General features: G+C 41.7%; 2 protein-coding genes across 3 annotated transcripts in view; one reads left to right on the forward strand and one right to left on the reverse strand.

The window, feature by feature from the left end:
- ZDHHC7 (zDHHC palmitoyltransferase 7) overlaps nt 1–25246 on the forward strand; it is a 165727-nt gene that overhangs the window by 93226 nt on the left and 47255 nt on the right. The window lies entirely within an intron of this gene.
- Nucleotides 6400–25246, reverse strand: part of LOC142104589 (uncharacterized) — a 38781-nt gene continuing 19934 nt past the window's right edge. Inside the window, exons 12-13 of one of the 2 annotated variants that reach the window (XR_012679607.1) lie at nt 8270–8376; nt 6400–7168 (exon numbers count right to left, since the gene is read on the reverse strand). The gene's annotated coding sequence lies outside the window, so the exon portion shown is untranslated. Of the gene's footprint in view, nt 7169–8140; nt 8377–25246 lie in introns of those variants that run through there. The other variant, XR_012679606.1, reaches the window with a different exon arrangement.

Below are 25246 nucleotides of genomic sequence, written 5' to 3' on the forward strand. Positions count from 1 at the left end.
AAACGACAGCGATGTGGACAGACTTACCTGAAAATCGATTCTGCAGATATCCGATGGCAGTAGAAGGCTGACCGGACCTCCCTCCGAATGGACAGCTCTCCGGCAGTAGCGTCTGACGTCAGTGCGACCTAAATGAATTCATATTTAAAGCTGCGATGTCGGGACCACGCAGTGAATGGAAATCGTGCTGCTGAACATAAGTTTGGTCCTCCTCCAACTGAGAGAACAATCCGAGACTGGCTACGGGAAGAAGAAACCCTACTGAAAACGCCACGGCAAAAGAAGGCCATGAGAGGCAAGTCAGCCAATGGCCTGATTTAGAGAGGGGATTGAAGATATGGATTGAAGAGCAAAGGGCAATTGGATTTCCTGTGTCCACAAAGATGGTTCATCGTGAGGCAAGAAGAATCGCTGATGAAAAAGAAGTTACTGATTTTAAAGGAGGACGAGCTAATGGATGGGAGTTTTGACAGTGATTTCAAATTTCGGGCCCCAAAATTATGGTACACCTTATACATGGGGAAATACGATACATATATGTCTGTATATGTGTGTGTGTGTGTATATATCCATCTACCAAAAATGTTCTTAAAGGACCATGAAATCTGAAATACAAGTCACCTTATATAGTTACAATTACCATTCACAAATATGTTTGTTACTATCTATGTAATTGAATATATTTGAGATAAAGCTGTGACCATGGGGGGAGGGTATTCTCCCCCCAAGGTCACCCCCCCATTACATTGTTTTTAATTTGATGTTTTTGGAAAACTCTGTACATTCTGTAGGGTTGTCTTCCACCAATGAACATGTTGGCTATTAGGAAACTTACTTAAAATACTTACTACTTCATCATCATCAACATTTATTTATATAGCGCCAGCAGATTCCGTAGCGCTTTACAATTGGGAGCAAATATTAATAAAACAATACTGGGTAATACAGACAGACAGAGAGGTTACAGAGCCCAACTAACAAGCTTACAATCACCTTTTTCATATTCTGCAATGATCGCAGTTACCACTACTGAATATTATGGATAAATGCTTTATATAGACAGCAATAGCAGCAGTGACCAGATAGAGACATGGATGACCAAGGCCAGGTTAATCAACTACAAAACAATCCCACCGTCGGCTCTGGTTAATTTGAGAAATAATCTCTTATCACTGCTTTCTGTTTATTTAAGAAAAATACATTATGTCCTTAACACTGCATATCTGTGTGTAGTTAGCAAAATGAAAACTTGAGGTGTTGGTTCATATTTTTATCAAAACATTTAAGCCTGCACCCTAGCGTCAAGGTCACCTCATTATATGCAGGTCCTACACTGACATATGCTGACAAGACTTCTCCCGTGCTGTTCCCCACTTACGGAGTTCCCTACCACACCCAATCAGGCTCCCACAGCCTTCAAATCTTTAGATGCTCTTTGAAAAACCATCTCTTTAATAGAGGTACCTTATGCCCGATAACACTATTCACACTAATACACCCTCACAACTATCCCAATCACCACTCTGAGCCACACTCGCTCCTCTTGTTTCATCTGTGCCCTCCTCCCCTTAGAATGTCAGCTCTCTAATGAGCAGGGTCCTTCATACCCTTTGATTTCATATCTCCATTCATTTTGTCTACCTTGTATGTCCCTGTTTTATGTATGTCCTTGTCTTCCCTACTGTACGCCGCTGCGGAGCACTGTGACGCCTTACAAATCTACCAAAATAATAATATGCTTCAAACACCATTGAAATCCTTCTCTTTTCTGTATATTTGTTGGGTTTCCGAACAAAATTACAGTAGTGACTTTTAAATTGCACTTTCTATTCTCCTAATAAGTGAGAGTTTTACCCATATGCCATTTTGAATATTGGAACTTCTTTTTATTAGTACTTCACTTGTGTTATTATACAAGATAAGTGTCCCCCCTCATATTGTTATATAAAAGGTATGTGTCCATGGTTGTCCTGATTTTATTATGGAATATAGGTGTTTATACTGCAGGAAGTGGGGTCTTTGGTCATTTCCGGTAATATCTATTTAATCTCCTAGTAGGAGTGTTAATCCTTCCTGTGTTTATTTTAAGAAGCTTATTTTTTTTTTTGTAAATTCACTTTGATATTTCCTGGGAGTAGAAAAGAAAACTCTGTAACAATTATGGAATGAGCGATGCTGACGGCCTCTATACTGACCACGGGAACTCCTGACCATCTGTAGAAAATGTTTCAGATTTAGCCATAGACCAGGGTGTAAATGTATCAAGCTGAGAAATTTCCGACGTGTTTAAAAAGTGGAGATGTTGCCTATAGCAACCAATCAGATTCTAGCTATCATTTTGTAGCATGTACTGAATAAATGATTGCTAGATTCTAATTGGTTTTTCAAACCCGTCAGAAAACTCTCAGCTTGATACATTTACCCCCTGGTCTATATCCTGTCCCGCCAGATTTAGGGGGAACAGGTTCACTATCCCAGGGATCGGATTATCTTTTCTTAGGCTCTTTGTGTGGAATATAATATCACCGGGGAACACTCGTTACCGTCTTGTGCAGTATTCTCATTTATCACATAGCAAATCCCTTTTTGTAGACAATCCGGTCACACAGGGCTTATACAGAGGCCGTGCCCAGTTCATCTCACAAGATACATACTGCCAAAAACAAAATGGGCTGACCTTACATAGAGGTAAGTTCAACCCTAAGTAAGGGAGTAATGATAATATTCATGTGTCTTTATTGGTAAGACATAAAGCCGGATCTATCGTTACACTTGGCTCTAGTGCGGAGCAATAGGATTGCACTACAGACGTAGGACTGGACGAGTTCCCTCAGGATCACGGAGGGGGGGGGTCTGATTTGGGATTGTAGCACACCCATTCAGCTTCAATCTGTTTTCATCAGATTTCTATTCCCATTGTTTCATTCTGAGGTCAGACGTGTGGAGATACCAGACCATTGATAGCGTTGCGTGTGAGGACAAAAACATAACTATGGGCGGATGTGATTTGTGATGTAAACCTTTCGCATTGCAGAGAAGACACTATCGAAAGGGTTAACTCATTACCTGCTCACTTTAGATGAGTGGTCCTAGAGCAGTGCAATGTCTATGAGTGACGTCCACTGAGAGCCCCCAGACTATTGTACAATATCCATTCTCATGTACTTTAATGCTGTATGATGCGCCTGTTGTATTCAGTTTTTCTCAATGATGTTGATGTGTAAGCAGTAGGACATTTGCAGAGCTAGTCCAACCTGTAGCCAATCAGATCATTAGAACATTCACAGGACTAGCAACCGGTAACCAATTAGAACATTCATAGGTCTAGTCCAACCTGTAGCCAATCAGATCATTAGAACATTCACAGGACTAGCAACCGGTAGCCAATTAGAACATTCATAGGTCTAGTCCAACCTGTAGCCAATCGGATCATTAGAACATTCACAGGACTAGCAACCGGTAGCCAATTAGAACATTCATAGGGCTGGACCAACCTGTAACCAATCAGAGCAATCCCGAAAGACAATTAACAGGACCAGTGACAATAGGAATAAGATAAGTGCACACTCTGGTCTAGAATGAATGTAACAGCAATTATTTATTTCAGTTGTAATTTGTAAAGTTTGAGGTATTTCAGGATCGTTAATTCATGGAATGAAATGAGGAAACTGCTCCCGTCTCTCATCTAGATGATAAATAATAATCATTACAAAACAATCAATACAAGAACAGACCTAACAATGTGCTCAGGAATCTGGTGCATGAACAGTCTCCATTCATTATGGCTGCGATCTAGGTGTTATATGGGGGGGGGGGGGGGGGTACATTGTGCTCTGCGTGTAATTCCTTGAAGAATGTAGAAAGTAAATGACTTGCTGGCAGTCGGTACATTTGAGGAGTTGATTAGAACCATTTGTGAGCTGAGAGTAAATTACGGTTACACAGGAGTTTAGACAATCCTTGTTCTGTTCTAAGCCACAAAAACCAGATCTGCTAACTTTACAGCTTGGAGATTGCCCGGAGCTGAGATTAGCCAACTGTTAACTCTCTCTGTGCCAAAAATGGTTAATAGCCTAGCGCTGGACGTCCCTTAACTAACAGCGGTATGTAGCGGATAATTGTCTTTAACTTTTAGCAGCTGAGGATACTGGGGGAAAATGTTGTGAAAACAAACACTGCGGAAAATTGAAGGAAAAATTGTGTGAAGTATTTATTGACGGCCTGCTCAATATTCTGCTCCTGATTTTCCTACTTATTTTCCAATTTGCATAGCCTATGGTTAATTAAATGTTAACGTGAAAAGGTGTTTTGTCATATTTCATTCTGGCCGGTTAATTTCAGTTCAAAAATCGATTTGGAAAACAGGAGCAGAACATTGTGGACAAGGAGTACTGGGAAAAATTTGTAGGTACAAAATACAAACTATAGTCTGATGACAAACAATGTTTTTGAGTTAACAAAGAGCATAGCGCCATCTGCAGCTATTTAGTGGTTACTGCAAATCAATAAAACTGCTTAGTGTTTTGCAATAACTTTTGAATGTGTATACCCCTCACAACCACCGTAGAACACTTTTATAACTTCACTATTGCAGAGAGGCTACAAAAAAAGACAGAGTCCAAATTATATTTTGGAGAGGGGTGTGGGGGTAATAGCATTTAAAGATCTTTATTATTATTATTATGTTCAAAGATCATTTGCAATGACCTCCGAGCCATTGACATTAGAAACTGACTTCGTTGTAAGTCCCCTGTGACCATGTAGTAGTACGTTATGTTTCTGAAATATGTTTGTAAAACAGTAGAGTTTAGAAAATTAAATATATTTGTTATGCGTGTGGGAAACTTTGTAAAGTAATCCGCGATTTTACCATTACTTTGCACATGCGAGGAATTCACAATTAATATATTTTTTACACTTAGTAAATTTTCATAAAGAAATGCAATTGAGGATGTTGTCGGCTTTGTCCTGATTTTCACCCAGAAGTGTTGGAAAACGAGAGAGATAATAGAGGTTTGTAGTTGTGTTATTACATGTTCCATTACTCACAAGACAAAGTAATAAGTTATATTAATGTAATTACGTTATGGGATCTATTATCTATAATGCTCATTTCCAGAAAACATTTTTTTTTCCTTATTTGAAATATCATCCCTGAGATAAACAACATTTTTATAAAACTTACCCTATCTTATATTTGCCAAAAAGCAGAATGGATTCACTTATGTGGGGGTTCTTTGTCTGGATGTATGTGTAAATGTAAGTGTGTGTGTGTGTGTGTGTATATAATATATATATATACTGAATAATTATGTGGCTGAAATTGAGGATTTTAGCTGTAAAATTTGGAATACAACCCAAAAATTTATCCAAATTTTATTTTTGCCTTTTATTTGGAGGGGCATAAAGTTTAGCATTATTGACAGCAAATCTATAAATATTAAACGCCTTGTTGGTGAATTTGACATGTGTTGGATTCATAAGACAATATGTCTGAGCTGTATGACGCCGTGTTTGCAGATTTAGAAAAATGCATCTTTTTGTTTTCCCAAAACCAGTCACTTATTACATAGTTATGATAACTGACATCTTATTCTCCAAATTAATCAATATCATGAAATATGTGACTTCTACGTCTCCTCTGGGACCTTCTTGGCATTCCCGGAGTTTTAAACCTCTGCGTATCGTCTCTGGCAATAATCCGCACGCCCACATCTGGCAACAACTGATTTATGTTTAATATGCTGAGGGCACGTGGTGCCAGTCCCACGTCGAGCGTTGGATTGTGGTGGTCTGTCTGTGTTTGTTTGAAAGTGGGCCCAGAGAAACTGACTTGGAGCAAAGATTCCTTGGAATGCGAGAAGGACCCAGCCAGACAGTTCTGTCAGCAAGCTCAGGAAACTGGCTGAGAAATATTGGGAAGGGGCCCAACTTTTTCAACAACCTGTGGAGCTCTCAAGAGAACGTACAGTTTAGAGAGTAGATGCAGCGAGATTCCTTAATTACACATACAGTAAATTGTGCTAATGAGGTTGGCAGCGGTCCAAGAGGCTCGGCCGCAGATAGCCAGCGCTGGATGGCAGTGAAGGGGGACGGCGACGGTTACGGATCACTTCCAGATGTGGAGGGCGCTCAGACGTCGCCCCCATCCCTCCCCCCCCCGCCACAAATGAAAAGAGTGTAATAATTAGGACCATGAAACATTGTCTGACGAGTTCTAAAGACTATGGATGGTTGTACGTGCACAATACATTCGTTGTAGCAAATAGATATTTAAACATATTTAATATCCTTTATATAATGCCAACTTGTTACACAGCACTTTACAGAGAATGTTTAATCAGTTACATCGGTTAATAAACCATCACTTAAAATAAATGTAAAAAATATTAAATGCTTACTGTGTGTTTGTGTATATATGTTATATATATATATATCAGGATAACATGTATCAAGAGACTTCATTAAAATCTATAATATGCAAATAAGACAATAATTCTGCGAATTTAGAGCTTTTCTTGCCCTGGACGGTTTGCTATTGTGTCTCATCCAACATGTTGTGGGGGTGCCAAAATTTAGGAATTGGATGCAAATGTGTAAATTAGTGGTAACGACCTTGTTGGTAGATCTACCAATGGTTTACAAGTACAATGTGTTTTTATACAATAATGTTTACGGTACTTTGAGTAAGGGAGGAGGGGAGAGGGGGGGGCTTCCAGTTGCTGCCTTTGACACCCCCCTAAGTATAACCCCAAAACCTGGAAATAAATTGGACAACGTTGATCTCGTTTGATCCTTTTATAAATAATTCCAGGTTTAGCTGATGTGAAACGTTGTATCATTTACTGCTCCCGGATCATGTTTCTTGATTCCTTTTAAATAAACCATCATCATTCCAGATTAAAGCCATTTTATTCACATAAATCTCTATTTCTCTGCTGACCTATAATGGTATTAAATAAGCCCAGATGGTTCAATCAGTGGTTTGGTTGGAAGTTCTGTCTGCAAACGGCTGATCTATAGTTTTCAGCGTCGGTGACCACAATCGGGCGGGTTTTAAAGATATTCTGACTTTAGCCTTAAGTGGATCAATCGGCAAGTCGGTTATTTTGATGGATGAATCGGCATGAAGTACAGATCCGTATCCTGGAAGCCTTTAAAGGGCACTCTAATAATGGAATAGAAATATAATGTTATGTGATTAAGATATTACACCAGTTCACAGGTCATATTTTCATGTTATCCCAGTTTTAGAATCTAACCCGACGAACACCAATCACGTTTTATCCTACCCACCCAATGTCTCTTTACTGGCACAATCCCAGCAGTGGATATTGTGGACCTGAAGCCTTTAAAGTTCTAAACCTATTTATCGGTATTCTACACTGAAAACCTCACCTGTACTAACAAGTAACAGATACAAGACACTAAGGGCTAGATTTACTAAGCTGCGGGTTTGAAAAAGTGGGGATGTTGCCTATAGCAACCAATCAGATTCTGGCTGTCATTTTGTAGAAGGTACTAAATAAATGAAAGCTAGAATCTGATTGGTTGCTATAGGCAACATCCCCACTTTTTCAAACCCGCAGCTTAGTAAATCTAGCCCTAAGTGTCTCTTATACCATCGCTAGTTCTATTAGCTGCTCTGAAAGCTCTGTGGGGTCTCCCAGTCAAACTGTCAGGAACCTAGGGTTAATACAAAGCTGTTGGGAGGAGGTAATGGAGGAAAAGCAGGAGCAATAAGCTAATTTCTGACAGATGCCCTGAATTGTGTCAGTAAGGATGACTGTACACCTTCTTTCACATAGTTATTTTCAATTCTTACCTTGAATCTTGTCATTGTTGTTCATATGTTACCAAAGTTAAGGAAAATCTATAGAATATTAAGATCCCTATACAATCTTAAATATTTAATTGAAAAACATATAGTTTACTAACTTCACACTGGTTACAATACTAGAAAAGACAGAATTGATTTAGGGCTAGAAGGTATGTGTGTATGTGAAAATATATATATATATATATATATATATATATATATATATATATATATATATATATATATATATATATTAAAATATTTTTTTAAAACACATTCTACACTGTATTTATATGACGCAGGATACCAGACATTTCCTTTAATTTACCATATATATACTTGAGAAATGTCTGGTAGAAGAAGTATGTTTTAAGAAGTTTGCGCAGAAAATATTTACTGAAGAAACATATTAAAGGTCTAAGAACACAGAGCGCTCTTGTTGGAACACACAGATTGTAGGACAAACAGCGTCGTTCCAGTGTATCTCTCTCTGCAGGTTTACTCCAGATCTTTGGTTTTTATGTGGGATTTTCACTTCCGCGCCCATAATCTGAAATCTAAATAGAATATTTGTTAGAACAAACTGCTCCTGGTTTTCTGTGATATTGAGAGGAAATGTACAAAATTAATTAATTTGAAAGGTAAACAAATAGTATTAACTTTTCCCTCCTCTGGTAGATCCACAGGGCTTTGGGTAATTACGCTGTTTTATAAGCTATGCTGAACCCATAACTACTGCGGCTTATTGCAGTGAAGTACATAAAAATAACATTTTACATAAGGTTCTATTCATCGGTGTCCCCCTGGAAGGTGCAATATTCGGAGAAGCCCCCCCCCCCTGGAAGGGCTGGGTAATTACGTGCACCTGCAGACTGGTCGAGTGCGATGATAATCTGCAATTCATCCACAGGACACGAGGACTTTTATAGCCAAACATTTGGGCCTGTTTAAAACCTGTAATTTCACACGTCTGACCTTGACCTGAATCTCTGAGTTTTCAGGGTACAAATTTAACCTGGAAATGGGAGAAATTGAAACCTGCACAGAGTCGGAGAGGGGGGCATATAGGTTTAAACTGGGAAAACAGCTTGTGTCCGCCGACTGCTGGGAGCGTAATTCGATCAAATTGGACCTTAAGTGTCTCCAAAACAGACAGTGAGTGAAAGTGAGTATGACGGTCCAGGATTTCAAGAGATCGACGAGCGTTTCTACAGCTCTAATTCGGTAAAATGGTCATGTGCAAATCACAGAAATAGAGTCCGGCTACTTCATATGCACAGATTTGTCACTCCAGAGAATTCCCGAGTGTACCCCCAACTTCATGGCCCCCGGATGAATCTGTGGCCTGATTGTCGGATCCTAAAAAATTAGCATTGTTTAAAGCGTGCAGCCTCTCTCCAATGTCCAGCTTACTAACACGGTGATACCACCGCCTCACGCACTGAAACTTTTCATCTTTCTAAAATAGCCTCATTTATTGATTAATCAGAGTGAGGGGAGCCGGGAATCTACTATTACGTGTAGCACAAAGGTTCAGTTGGAAGGTGCAAAACTCGGCAAGTAGAGGATGAGACCAGGGGGGTAAATATATCAAGCTGAGAGTTTTCATGAGTTTTCCTTTGAAAAGTGTGGATGTTGCCTATAGCAACCACTGAGATTCTAGCTGTCATTTTGTAGAATGTACTAAATAAATTATAGCTAGAATCTTTTTGGTTTTTCAAACCCGTCGGAAAACTCTCGACTGGATACATTTACCCCCAGGTCTCCAACATCTCAGAGGGGTGCAAAGGTGAAGTCATTTTTGGAGAAGATGACAAGTCTTTGAAGTCATGTCGTTTAAATCTGCTACTTTTGCACTCCAATAGACATGTCGCCGATTTATCCTGCGTTAGACTTTTCTTAAATTACAATTTTACTTAAAAATGCTTAAACCATGTGGATAAAACCGTTTCTGCCTGGTATAGGGCTTCATAAATAGGCCCTATAGGACTACGGTGCATGAGAGAAGCAGGTTAGCTCTCCGGGGTATGGCTCAGTGATATCCGTATCGCCGCTCTGGAGTCCTTCGATCTGCTCCTCTCGTTGGCTGGGGCAGCGGAACCGCTGGAGCTGTCCGTTCCATCACAGCGTAACTGCAAAAGCAAACCAGGCTCCACAACGAACACACCGGAACATACTCAGATAAACAGTAGTGGCCTACGGAGTGTATGAACGCTCATCGCTGGCCCCTCCCACCCCGAAGGAGGTGCAACAGTGATAGGTCGAACAGATGCTCAAAATTAACCAAATTGACATCAAATTAACTGATGTAATATTCAGAGCGTACAGACGACATGGGGAGAACTGCCCAAAGCCTCACTTAGAGCAGATTCTTATCTTGGTCCAGTAAAGTTTGTATTTTCAATCCCACCATCTCTAGAATTTAATTGACCATAAAAAGTAGAGGTTAAAAATAGGATTAAAAAAAAATATATTCCAAAGAAACGGCTGGAAAAGATTTGTTAAAACATAAACAGCAAACTCCCCGGCTCGACGTGTATTCAAACAAGATCTAATGTTCCTTACACCTCGGACCTATGGAGGAACACTGACCTCTTTGAAAAGGATGGATTTACACTGGCTCTGGAAAACACCTCATAAAAGGGTCACTGGTTTGGGAGATTAGGGGATGCTGTGAAGTAGATTTTGTTTCTTTGGAGAATTAAACAGAGCTGCGGATTTTCTTGCTTATATATTTTTTTCTCTCTCTCTCTCCCTCCGTTAATGGGTGTCCCGGGCAGCCTTTAATGTGCAGTTCCAATCAAGTCATGTGCGAAGCTTTACAAGGTGAAATGTTGAGGTAAGGCCAGGTCTGTCTTGTTAGAGGAGCCTGGGACGCGGTTCCATTTCTGCCTATGGAAAATGTGTACTAAACAAACACCGTCTTACAATATTTGGCAACAATTCCACGTCCGAGGGGACCAATGAACAGGGATTTTTTTTCATTATTTTTTTTTATTTTTTTACCAGTGCCTTAAAGTGGAACAGGTACTAGATCACCCCTTAATAAGTTGAAACTACTGGGTAAAGTTTCCTTCGTGGCTGTTGCTAAATTCGTTTATTTTAGGTCTATTTTTTTTCCCCGCTTCTCTAATGAAGTGCTGGAAAATGTCAACTTGACTGTTAGAACTTGATGTTTTCAGTGAAGGGAAACTGAGAGAAGACATTTCGAGCGTATGTTGGATTCAGAGCTGCAGCTGGGATGTGAGAAAAATGATCTTTATAATCGGTGACCTGTTATAGAAAGAATAATTCAATGTCACCGTGTTTTCCAGTTACTGCGTGGCGCCTCCTTCACCGGAGAGAGAGAGACAGCTCTTCGGTGCGTTGTGTCCTCCAGCCCGCACAGCGGGAGAGCCGTCGCTGGCTCTGGAGCAAGCGTCATGGAGTCTGACAGCCCAACTTGGAAGCAGTGTCAGACTGGAGCACACATGTCTACTCTCCCGGAGGCTCCTGAATATTGGGGAGTCCCCCTGGGCAGAGGCTGGACTTAATAATACAATTCACATGGTTAAGCCCCGCCACACAATGTGGCGAATTGTGACCGGGGCTATGGTGACGCGATCCCTGGAGAAAGCAAAAGTTGGAAAGTTATGGACTAGAGTGAGCGCTCCTGGGCGGGGTCCTCTACACGTCGCAGGTCTCCTGCCTGCACCCTACAAACCAGTGGATCCCAAACTCTCTCATTTTGAGGCACCCTTAGGGTCTCCATAATTTTTTTAAGGCACCCCTAAGCCAAAATAATTACCAAGTAGTTCCCCCGCCTTGATTACCACCAGACCTGGCCACGGCACCCTTGTGCAATCACCAGGGCACCCCAGGGAGCCGCGGCGCACAGTTTGGGAAACACTGCTAGAAACTGTTCTTGGAGAGGGCGTGGCTATTGTTAGAAGGGGTGGAGCTCAAAGTTGGTTTTCTTTAAAAAAAATAAAAATTCTTAAGCTGGGTACACACTACAGGCTGTTCACCCGATTATCGTGCCAGCCGATGTTATAAGCAGACTACAAATCTCTGCTTGACGTCGTTCCATCGTTGATAAACTCTGCAGTGTGTACACACTCACGACCAGCAGCGTAGGCAGATATCTGTAGAGTGTACAGAGTCAGGATCTTTTCAGCAGATGATTATGAGAGATGAAGATCACAGATCTGCTGGTAAATCGTGTAGGTATGTACACAGGAATCTGCTGCTCATCGGGACTTTCAGCCATTGCTAAAATCGTTAACGATAAGGCATCTGGAGAAATTTCTGTAGTGTGCACCCAGCTTTACCTTTAGAAATACATTTAAATTATTGAGTAGAGAGATATATAGCAGCACCACCAACCAGTAGTTGCTTGCTTGTACTGCTGTGCCCAGGGCAGGGGCATGGCGCGGGAGAAGTGTTGGTGTGCCAGGGGTGTGGGAGTTGTGTGGCAGGAGCACAGGGCGGGAGGGGTGTAGAAGGGCACGGTACAGGAGTATTGTGGGTGTGGCAGGGCACGACACGCCTCATATGTCATAATGCCGGCTCAGCATTACACCTCCTTCAGTCCATATCAAACCCTTTTCTGCATCTCACCTCCCCCCATCACTCCAATTCTCTGCTTCCTCTCACTCCTCAAACCTATCTATTCACCCCCCCCCAAATCCCCCTCTCCATCCTATTGTCCTTGACCATTATCAACTCCCTCCCCCCCATCATCACCATTATCTTGCTCCTATCATCCCCCCATCACACATGACTGATACAGCAAGTTCTCCCCAATCGCTCCTCACCCCCCCTTCATTCTTCAGGCCTCTATAACCCTTCCTCCCCCCTCCATGGTGCTCACATCACCTTCTTCCAGGCTTCTCTCACATGTCCACCCTCCCCTATTATTAGTAGTCTCGTCCCATTGCTCTGGTGACAGCTCCGCTATGTAAGTAAACTGACATTTCTGCAAACATGCTGTGTAATTAACTTTCTAAATATTTTGCTCATATTTACAGAGAAATATAGAATATACTAGGTAAATTCTCGAATAAATCATGTAGACAAATCTGTTACTAAACCATAGACCCAGAACAAGAGAAACTGTGGTAGATTGGTCTAGATTTTTGCCAAAGTGCATTTATTTGCAGTGCAAGATGGTGGCATTTAAATTTGCTGGTTTTTGAAGTCTTGACCTTTTCATTATTTATTACTCTTTTATATAGCACCAACCTGTTATGCAGTGCTGTACAATGGATGTTTACACACATACATATATAACACATACACACACACACACACACATATCGGTTATATGTACATTCTGGACATGACACACAGGAGTTGGCGCTGCGTTATGCCAAGGTGCGTTTAAGGGGCTTATACACCATATTAATTGATCCCTACGGAAAATGCGCTCCCAGTACGTGTGTGTGTGAAGACCGCCCAGCATTTAATGGGATATTCATATGGAAACTACATATCCAATTCCCTTTTAAATTAATCTTTGTAGCACATTCCCCAAAAAAATAAAAATGTAGTCATGTAAATCTGGAATAATCAGAGATCCATATTTTAAATTTAATCTCTTTAATATATTTCTGTTTAATTGTTTGTTATATTCAAATTAAATGTGAACAAATTAGTATTCAGTTTTCATTTGATGCAAATGATTTATTTTGGCTGATATATTCCTCACACGACACAATGTACATTAGAAAGTAATAAAACACTCTGGTAATTTCCTAGTTGTTTCGGCCAGCTTGTGAAATGGTATTTTAGGAAAACTTTATAGAGGATATCTCATTTTTTTTATATTTTTTTTTTCTTATTTTCAGTCAAGGTGTGAAATTTGGCCAGCCTGCGCCCAGCTGCTTTAAAGTGAAATAATTAGTAAGCCGGTAACCTCCAAAGTAAACATGGCTGTAACTCTGCGTCTACCCACCATCGGCCGGAAACGTATAGTGATGTGACAATCACTCAGTGTGTTAACCCTTTTGTGTGCCGAATGGAGAACAATCACCATGAATTATTAATCCTTAATTCCGCTGCAAATGTTCCCCAATGGTTAAGGAGAAGTCCAGATATCAGAAACAGAAATGTGGGGTAAATGGCAATTAAAAAGCAAAGTTTAAGAGTAATAGCATTAATTACAACTGCAATCCCACAATTATTTTTATTTTTAAATTATGCTTGTTTTTTTAAACATGCATCTGCTAATGATTTGTAGAAGAATAGTTAATAATAAAAAATTCCTTTTCAAAATCTCTCGGTTAGGCAAATAAAATTGACTGCTAGACACATACACAGTCAGTCTGTTACACAGACACAGGCTCACAGCAGGTCATGTGATGGCAGAGGGGGAATTTTTCACAGTGCTGACAGAGCTCAGAGGGGTGTTTCAAAGCCTCTCTGCTCACTACATCAGGTGCCATGTGACTGTGGTTGCCATGGTAGTCCAGAGTAATGAGTAATTCAAAGCAAACTGATGGGGGGAAAAACACAAGGGAAAATGTAAGCACCAATGTTCTTTATGTGATTTATGTTAAACATGTCTGATTTTTTTATTTTTGTCATGGGCTGCCAGCCTATAACATCCTATGTTCGCTGGGATTCCACCCAGAATAGAAATCGGCAAAACTTTTCTTTTAGAACAGTTTCGCAAACCTAGATCTTTACACAACAGGTATCCAGAAGCTCTACAGTCCGTGTGTCGCACAATTTTCTTGGCTCACGAGACCTGAGACAAACTTTTAGGTTTATATATAATCTAGAAACTGCCCACTAAGAAAATCTTCATAGAATCATATTGTAAAGCCGGAGAATAGACTTAATATCATCATCACTGTTTATTTCTAAGGCGCCACAAAACTCTGCAGCATCAGACCGTCGTCGGACTTCGCAGCGGATGATGCGTTTTATATTATAATTTCCCAGGAGCGGTGGAAGGATTAAACAAAGGAGCCGGTACAGATCGAGGGTTCGAGGGGCTTATTGCTTATAGTACAGTGTTTCTGCAGCTGGAACGATTTGCCCTGCCTGAATCCTCTATGTAAAACCAAGGGGTTTGTACAGGAGTCCTTACTGGTCTTCTCCATATAGGAAGCTTACCTGTCATCTTTCATTTACCCAGGTGATAAAATATGAGCTGTCAATCAAACATTTAACAGTCCTACAGGATTATGGGTCAGCTGTTGTAAGTGGTGCTAATCTCTGCAGTTTACCATGTTGTTTTACGCATGGATCCAGTCGTTTATAGAGAAAAATGTTCTCTATAATTAGCAGTTTAATTCTGGGGCTATGACGGAATTCAGCCGTGAGTGTGTAATCCCCCCCAAATCCCCAAAATTAAATCAGGTTACATGTCCATGCTGTCACCCGGCTCATTTTCAGGGATTAAGAGACACAGTCATAGGGAGTTTGTAAATCTTGCAAAGAGGAACCAGTAACTGTTTTCTGTCTGGAAAAACTGCTACTAAAATCCTGCTAATAAGTGTTGGTGACAATTTCTTTCCCTGAGAGTTTTAATGAAGGAGATTATCCTTTTGTAGCACCTCTTGGATCTAAGCTGTCAATCATTGTTTTATTACATACTCCCGACAATGCGAAACTTACAGGGTTGGACACATTTGGATGTTATTGATAACATGGGGGGGGGGGGGTACTGATATTGGTGGGTGTAAGATTTGCAGCTTACGGTGCAGGGGATATAAGATTCTTGATAACGGACAGATGGCACGGTGTTGGGTGCGATGTTTAGATGTCGCTTCCCAAATCTTTACTTTTCATCTTCTGTTACATTCAAAGGAGTGTAGATGATCTATATGAGCCTTTGGTTTTCCAATAATATTGTGAGGTCAGAAGTGGTCCATTCCTTTAATATGAGCAGCTATGAATAGTACACAACACATAGGGTATGATGTATGGTTTGGGGCAAATCCCAAGTCCTCCTCCTCCTCTTTCCTTCGTGCAAACTTTGCACCCGGTAGCTGGATTTGTTCCTAACCCTAAATAGGCTCCAAAGAATATAATTGGTGGGTGTAATATTAATGACTCAGACGCATGAGAAGCCGTTGGAGCAGATTGTACGCACAGGTCTTTAGATTTACAAAGAGTACAACAGCCGAGGTGCTGCGTAAAATCCTTTTGGATGACGTTGAGAGTTTTGATCTGTGCTGGAGCGCCCAAAAATGGAATTAGGTTTCGTCCTGGAATAACGTCCGAACAAGTTGTTCAGCTCTAATATAACGGCTGTACATGGTTCAAACATAATGACAGTGTCACGGGCACTAGGAGTCTTTGCCCAGGATATCACCAGATGTAGTCTTACCAGAGTAGTGTATGCACACAGTGGTCTTCTGGTAGCAGGGTGACTAGCGGAACAGGAGAATCAGCAGATGGTGAGAGGATGCTCGAGGAAAGTCTATGACTAGCAGTAACAGGTTATGAGTTAAACAATATGAACACGAGGATCTAGATGGACGTGAAGACGTGAGGAAAGTCAGTGGTCTGCGTACAGCAAGTTGTACCACTGCTATAGTGAGAGGAATGTCCAGGGATAGATAGGAGGTAGTGAAGTCAGTGGTCTGCGTACAGCAAGTTGTACCACTGCTTGTAGTGATGGGACAGGTTCCAGGTGCAAGTAGGTAACGGGGAAGTCAGTGGTCTGCGTACAGCAAGTTGTACCACTGCTTATAGTGAGGAAACTTGTAACTGGTGCCAATAGGAAACAGGGAGTCAGTGGTCTGCGTTCAGCAAGTTGTACCACTGCATATATATGTGAGGATAGGCACTAGGGTAGATGAATGGAGCATCAAAGGTAACACGGAGAGCACAAGGAACTTGATTCCAATGGTATATATAATTCAATAGCAAATGACTAGCGCTGCTTGGAGATACAAAGTCACTACTGAGATTCAGGACATATGAGACAAAGTCAATAGCATCTATAACTTCGTGAGATAGAGGACTCCGTAGATGAGCAGAACACAGTCCAAGCGGATATGCAATAAACTGGTAAAGTCAATAAAAGATAAGCATACCGCGGTTTAGTTGAGCAGGCTGTCACGAGAGAAACACAGGGATAGCTGAGCGGCTGAACGCCGACACGAGTAGAGACCACAGGAGAGTGGTAGCGGTAATCCGTGTCTGTGAAGCACACAGACAGAGAACATCACACGAGAGGAGCAATGATGATTCTTGCGGAGGTCAGCAGCAATAGTAGACACGATGAAACACAGGAGAGTTGAAGCGGTCTGGAAACCGGTAATGCCGTAGCGAGGAATCAGCTGGAACTGAAGACACGATGAAACACAGGAAAGTTGAAGCGGTCTGGAAACCGGTAATGCAGTAGCGAGGAATCAGCTGGAACTGAAGACACGAGGAAACACAGGAGAGTTGAAGCGGTCTGGAAACCGGCAATGCAGTAGTCAGGAATCAGCTAGGACTGAAGACACGATGAAACACAGGAGAGTTGAAGTGGTCAGGAAACCGGCAGTGCAGTAGCGAGGAATCAGCTGGAGCTGAAGACACGAGGAAACACAGGAACACCTTCAGAGACTCACAGGGAATGAGACTCCAAGATCAGGCCACGAGGTATTGACCACAGGTGCTTTAAATAGGGAGTGTTGCCTGATCAGCCAATTAACTAAAAGTAACAGGTCTGAAGAGTTCATAGAGGCTGCGCATGCGCAGACCATCAGGATGGCGGGCGGCCACGGTTCCTAACAACGGGAGAAGAGGCACTCACACACCGGTGAGTGACAGACAGATAAGTTGAATGAAGTTTTCTTGGCGGACTGACCAATTCTGAAGCTTCAGCTAATGAAAGGTTCCAGAAGACCCCATAAAACAGAAGAGCGTCTTTCATCCCTGGTGTCCGCTCTCTAGTCTGCGGAAACCACCTCACTGTCCAGCTCACCAGACACGGTGATAGGTTCTCAGGGGAGTGTCAGCGAGGCCGCCAGTCACTCTGACCACACTCCACCCATAGCCTGATCATGGAAGCTGTCTGTCCAGAGAAACCGCGCTTATGATTGGGGGGCGCAGGCAGGGCCACCGAGAGGGGGGGAGCGGGTACATTTTACCCGGGCTTGCCAGGGGGCCCGGGCCGGGCCCTCGCGTCCTAATTTGTAATTTATTTATTTTTATTTATTTTTTTCTATTTGGTGATTTTTTAAAAAAATTTTTTTAGTATTTTTCCGCGGGGGGGTCCGTCGTTGGAGGGGGGAGCTGGAGAGAAAAAAAAAAAAAAGATTCATACTCACGTGATCGGCGCTGCGTCCCTCCTTCCTCTCTTCTTCATTCACACTGACTGCCGGGCGTGACCTCATCAAGTCCCGCCCGGCAGTCAGTGAGGAGTACCGGACAAGACCAGAAGAAAGCAGAGAAGACAGAAGAGAGAAGAGAAGAAAAGAAAGAAGGTAAGTAAAGAAGCGGAGAGGCAAGGGGAGGGAAACAGAAAGGGACAGTGCTATAAAGAAGAGCAAGTAAAAAAAACGGGAGAGAGGAAGAGAGTAAAAAAAAAAAAAAAGGGGAGAGAAACACTAATTAAAAAAAAAAAGGGAGAGAAACACTAATTAAAAAAAAAAGGGGAGATAAACACTAATTAAAATAAAAAGGGGAGAGAAACACTAATGTTTTTTAAAAAAGGGGGATAGAAGCACTAATTAATAGACGATATTTTGTTTGTAGGGTGATGGTGGGGCAATTTAATAGTGGGGACTATTAATTTAAGATGGGGTGGTTTGTGGACTATTGAATATGGGGGTGAGTTTAGGGAGAATGAGGTATATTTATTAAATGTGACTATGAGTTATTTAATGGCAGTAATAATGATTGCGGGAAATAGGTATTGCTGGGGCTGTTTGCAGGAAGGGAATAGGTTTATTTATTAAATGTGAATAGTATTATTTTAATGTTGGGGCTGGAGGAAGGCTTAATTATTAATCGTGGGTGCTATTGACTTAACGCTGCGTCTGGCTGTAATTTTCTAAATGTAGCCATTTTTTTTTTCCAAATAGGTCCTTCAACATTCCAGGATCCAGACAAGCCGCAACTAAAGAAAGCAGCAGTCACAGGTGCAGAAAGTGAGAAGAACGGGTAGGAGAGAGCAGGAGAGTGTGTGAAATGTTGTGATTCTAGTAGGGACAATGTCACTTTTTGGTTAGTGTTGTGCCCAATGTAAGGTGCAGGTAAAGACTGAACTCTTTGTGTTCACACTGCATTCTTTGTATACTACACTGTGGTGTCTTAAAAGTAAGGAGTGCTGGGACATATGTCACGCTCTGGTGAATTCAGGACCTAGTGATTTTGATGTGCTAGCCACGCCCCAACGGCGCATTGCCATGCCCCCAAATGTATGACCACACCCCCAAAATTTTTTGGGGCTTACTCGACTATGAGGGGGGGCCCCATGAATTTGTTGTACCCGGGCCCTGAATTCCTCTTGGCAGCCCTGGGCGCAGGAGACGACCTAGGAAGAGGTGAGAGATTTGGCTGAAGCAAACAAAACATAGAAGCCGCCATGACTGGTCTAGTCTCTCAGCCAATCACAAGCATTTTCCCATACTAGCTGCTTGTGATTGGCTAGCAACTAAGAGTAGGTTCCCGGTTAGTTGGCGTCTGCGGTTGCAGGGAGCAGCCATTTTGTTTTTCTGCAGAACTCCAGGTAACTCGTCATGGATAGTACGAAGAAGGAATAGATTCTAACACAGCTGGGAGATTTCATAGTGTAAAATAATGTGTATGCAAATAAAATATGTATAATATTTTAGCATTATATATACAATACATCATCTATACATCTTTGTAAAGATGTTTAATATGACAAGTATATCTGATTAAATATTAGACTACGAGTTGAATTACACGGTGTCGGTGCCAGTCAGTTTAACGATACTGCCTACCCCGACGGCGACTACTACGGCATGAGAATTACAAAGACTAATACCCTGACCTGCAAAAAAAAAAAAGGACTTACCATGACCCAGATACAGTGATGTGACGACCTGTTGTGTGTCCGTCCATCGGGGCTTTAAGCGGAGTTGCGTTTTGACGTGACGTAATTTTCCTCAGTCGACGGACATCGGGTCGTCCCATCGCTTCATCTGGGTCATGGTAAGTCCTTTTTTTTTTTGCAGGTCAGGGTGGCGGTCTTTGTAATTCTCATGTCGTAGAAGTCTCTGTCAAGATGGTCAGTATTGTTAGATGGTATTACATCCCCTGGCGTTGCCCAGGTTTAAATCTCCAAGTTATTAAGTTATCAATGAGTTGGATGTAACTCTCTCCCTTTTACAGATAATTATCAGCTTAGCAGCTCTTCCACCACACCCATGAGGGGGCTGCAAAGTATCGTTTTTGTTTTTATATTAAATGTCATCCAAATCTATCCAGAGAGAGGCCCAGAACAGGTTCCCCGGGTCCAAGTTCTGCCCAACGGGAGGTCCAGCCTGGATCCTAACCCCCCCTAAAATCTGGTCAGGATTCAATTGGGCCACCTCACATTGGTTTCCTCCCAACCAGTGCAGGGGTGTTCGAATGCATGACCGGAGGGTCAAATAAACAGACCAATGATTTTTTAAATGGGGCGTGGTATGGGTGGGTCACGAGGCGGTTTTGGGGGGGAGGGGCTAATGTATTGTACTTGTAATTTGTTACATTGTGTATCTGTAAACGTCTGAGCTCCTCTCTCTCTAGTTCCGATTTAGTGGTTGGATCATATTTGCTGGAGACAAGTCTGGGGCAGCAGATACATTGCTTTACGTTATTTTTATTTTTCTGCTACCTGATCTGTGTCATCCACCTGGTAACATTCATGGGTCTGGTAATATCTGGACACGAGAGCAGGATGAAACCTCTAATTTATTTACTGCTTATATTCTGCAACATTAAGAGCTGTATATACAAACCATAGACAGCAGATATTAGCTCCCCCCCACCCAAAGAACACACAGGGGATAAATATCGCTGGATACAGAACGAGGCTCCGGGAGAATCGGGGGATTTTGAAGCCGTATATATATTTTCATATATCTTTTAGCCAAATCTTAATACAATAATCGATGTTGTGCTGCAATAACATGACGGGATTAGTCTGTCACTCACATCCATTGTGTCTTTTTTTTTTCTTTTTAATTAATTGTTTATAAATATTGCTGTGTTTGAGTTCACCATTTACATAGAAAAACGTTAAAATATTATACAAGGCTGTATTGTAAAACTCAATAAAATATCTTTTAAAAAAAAATAAAAAATATTATACAAATTTGCCACTAAAGTTCCAAATGTTTAACCTTTTGTCCCCTTTCAAAATGTGTGAGTCAATTTAATCTGAGAATTCATAGCACATTTTTCAAATTTAGAACCAATTTAATAAACCAGTCGGAGAGTGGCTTTGAAACATATTCCGATATCTCTATTTACAAGCCCCCGAATACATTAATGTATCTATAAAGAGACTCTTTTGTTTGTTGTATATTTTTCTTGGGGCACCTAGATATCGCGTCTTTACAATCGGCTCCAGGAACCCTGGTTCAGGTCTGAATTATTAACATGCTACCTTTTAAATAAATTTGCCCGTGACCCACTAAAAATAAAATAAAATTATAATATGGAGCCAGTGGTGTTACCTTGCTTGGCACTGGATAAATAACTTGATTATTGATAGCATATAATCACTTTGTAAATAACAGACAGCCGCCCTAAATTGCGCAGTGACATTTTTATTTGCTAGGTTAAGAGCCCATAGATTATCCTTATAGTGTATTGTATATAGTCCCTGTACCACCTCACTGTCTCAGATCACCACTACAGGATGTCTCCGGTATTGCAGTGTTGTTTAGTAGATTAGGGGCCCCAACTCCATATATTATTTTATGACATCATTAAACAGAGTAACCTTAATTTCCTTACACAAACTCTTCCAAAAAGTTAACTAGGGCTATGAGACCGTTTCCCATCCAGAATCAGATACTGCCACCTAGTGGTCACAGTGCAGTATGACCTGTTCATGCTTTAGTCTGTTACATTTCAACATTTATGAAACAGAATTATAACTAAAGTGGATCTGTCACCATTTTCTGAATCCATAAAATGCAAAGGCTCATATTTAATCATCGCTGCCTCCCCCCCATTCAGAATGTAGGGCCCGGTGATTGCAGATTACACCCAGTGTCCCCATAAAGATAAACTCTCGACTCCTAAATACTAGTTAAAGGTTGTTTTGTTTTATTTTTTGGAACCAATATATGAAAAAAACCTCCCCCCTCCCCCATCATAATTTACTGCCTAACCGGTCCAAACTCCGCTAACGCTGCCAATCATGAATCATTCCGTGCGTGTGAAAAGTCTCCGTTATCGTCACTTTGGCAGAGTTCTCACAAGAAAAATATACTCTAATAGAAACATAGAATTTGGCAGCAGAAAAGAGGCGATTGGTTCATCAGATCTCCCTAATTGTTACGCTGTGAGGTTTTATTACAATTGTATTTATTTTATTTTTTTCTCTGTGTTTTTGCGTATTTTATTTATTTTTTGCGTATGTCGATAAAGACAGAGTTCATTTGGGCTTATTTCATTGTGAATTCAGGCTGCGACCAAAGGTCACATGACATGAAGCACCCCTGATAACTGCAAATTGTAATTGCCCAAATATACTGACATCCAATGTTGGCTGTGATCAGAGTAGAACTAATGACACAAATACAAGTTGGTTGCTGTGGGGTACAGTACATTTGGACTGATATTAATAAATGATGTGTTTGGTTTCACACATTGGGTTACGGAGATCATTGGTGTCAAGCCTACGTATTAATCTTAATCCATGTATGAAGCTCTCTATCTATCTTCCAAAAATTCCAGTTATTGCAGACAAAATAATTGAAAGCACCAATCAGCTGCACCTCTGTTTCCACACTGGATGTCCACCATGGTGCGAGGGTTTGGGGAGAAGCGGCAGCTTAGCAGGGGAGTGAGGGCACCAAGGGAGTAGTAGACGTGTGTCCGCACCCGGATTTGTGTAAGGACTGTAGAGATGAGATCTCTTTCCGCAGGGAGAGATTACTGTAATGAGATAAAGGAGCAGAGAGGACACAGTACTAGGAGCGTTCCACGCTCTGCATACACATGGCACACGTAGCTCTGCATACACATGGCACACGTAGCTCTGCATACACATGGCACACGTAGCTCTGCATACACATGGCACACGTAGTTCTGCATACACATGGCACACGTAGCTCTGCATACACATGGCACACGTAGTTCTGCATACACATGGCACACGTAGCTCTGCATACACATGGCACACGTAGCTCTGCATACACATGGCACACGTAGCTCTGCATACACATGGCACACGTAGCTCTGCATACACATGGCACACGTAGCTCTGCATACACATGGCACACGTAGCTCTGCATACACATGGCACACGTAGTTAAACCATCCTGATCTCTTCTCACTCATGACTTGTGGCCGAACTGGGCAGACTTATAGGAGAAAAGTTATTTAATAAGTGTGGTTGAAGGACAGACAGTGATGCGACATTTAGACTTTTTTACAAGGTGCTTCTCTCAAGATATTTCCATATCCCCCCCACCCCAAAGACAAGTTCTATGGGTGCTGTTTCCTGAGAGAGAAGAGAAGACGCACACATAGCGCTGAGTAGATACCAGGGGCCTGAATCATTAAGGAACATAAATGCTGATATGTGCTGTATTCTGCATACAATCACTCTGCGCATTCCCAGAAACAAACCATACGCCATAGAACGCAGCAATATCCAATCATCTTTGAGCGTAAAGGACCCTTACTGCAGCATGCGATTCAGGGGTGGAACGGTACATGGACAGGGTGTATGCACGTAGTCAGTGTACAGTAAGGGGGGGTGCCAAGCTTAAGTGCGCCCAACAGTGCCCGATTCAAGCTTTGGGCATCTCTAAGGTAGGTGATTTTCTGCCGTATCCCCTGCACCAGCTACAGGTCAGGTGTAAGTGCTGATTACTAGTGATGACGGCTGTGTGTACAGCTAGGACATGTGTCTGTATCAGCAGCTACAGGGCAGGTGTAAGTGCTGATTACTAGTGATGACGGCTGTGTATACAGCTAGGACATGTGTCTGTAATCAGGAGCACCTGTAACAATGTATTTTATGTACAATAGACATTAATTATATCCTAATGTATTTTGATGGAAAAATATACTTTGTTATTAAATGTTTTGCCATTAATGACTATATTATTAACAGTTGGCGCTGGTTGAATATTTTTTTTTTCCCCGTTTTGCGTTCTTGTGGGACCTTATATTCCACGTCTGTATTGGACGTATCCTGCAGTGTGATGTCTGTTAGAGCAGAGCGAACCTAGACCCGAATTCATCACCAGACGTATCTTTACACCCGCTCCTTGTTGTATGATGTACGTGTGTTTTTTAGTTGTTTTTTTTTAAATTCACTTTGCATTTGTTTTGCGTTTCTTGATGAATGAGGCCCCAGCTGTTCTGTTCTGTGCATCGAGTGCGCGTTCTAAGGGAGAGCGCGGCCTTCAACAGAACCTGTTTCTAGAGGCTGAGTTATCATGGATGCTCACACTGGGGATGGCTCCTGTTTTACTAGGAGACTTGTACAGATCTATAGTTACCCAGTGGTTGCTATCCAGCAGTATGTGCCTCGGAGGCACCAGCGAGAGGCGAGGCACCGCGTTATTACACTGGATGTGACTCTGGCTCTGCACATTAACTGTCTTTGTTTTCTCTCTCGGTTGGCAGAGTTTTATATTGTTGTTTTTGGATTCCGTCCAAAACAAGTAATTAAAAGTGCAGATTCAGCAGCAATTTTCTTTTTTTTCCAAATCACACAACATATCGCATGACCACAAAGTTCCAAAACGTTTTCACCGAGATAAACCGAGTTCTCCAGGATCAGATTACAGAGTAGAGTGATGTTATTTATTTATGCTGTTTATATAAATATCTGTGTAACCGTAGAGGTGCTGCTAGAAGATATCTGTACACTGTACAGATATCTGCCTACACTGCTGGTCGTGAGTACGTGTACACACTGCCACATTTGTCCAATATCGCCCCATCGTTGATTGTGATTTTTAGGAAGTTTATAAAATCAAAATAACAGATGTGATGCGTTTTGGGGCAATTAAACATGATCGTGGGGGCTGCACACTAATGTGATATCTGACCAATCAGTCATGAATCGTGTGATCTGATCAGTGTGTACCCAGCTTTAGGTCTTTATTGGGGGATATGTATCTGTCCAGCGTCCTGTTTGCAGCGGGAGCAACAGGTAGAACCTCCAAATCGTGTTGTATTTGAGGGTTCCACATTCGCAGTCACGCGGTTCTGTGTCTTTGTAGCGTCACCCGCCAGTCCCTCCATTCATGTCAGTGCATCGTCTTACCAACCGAGACACTTGCTGAAAGCGTA

Source organism: Mixophyes fleayi, chromosome 10, assembly GCF_038048845.1.
Source record: "Mixophyes fleayi isolate aMixFle1 chromosome 10, aMixFle1.hap1, whole genome shotgun sequence".
Lineage (NCBI taxonomy): Eukaryota > Metazoa > Chordata > Amphibia > Anura > Limnodynastidae > Mixophyes > Mixophyes fleayi.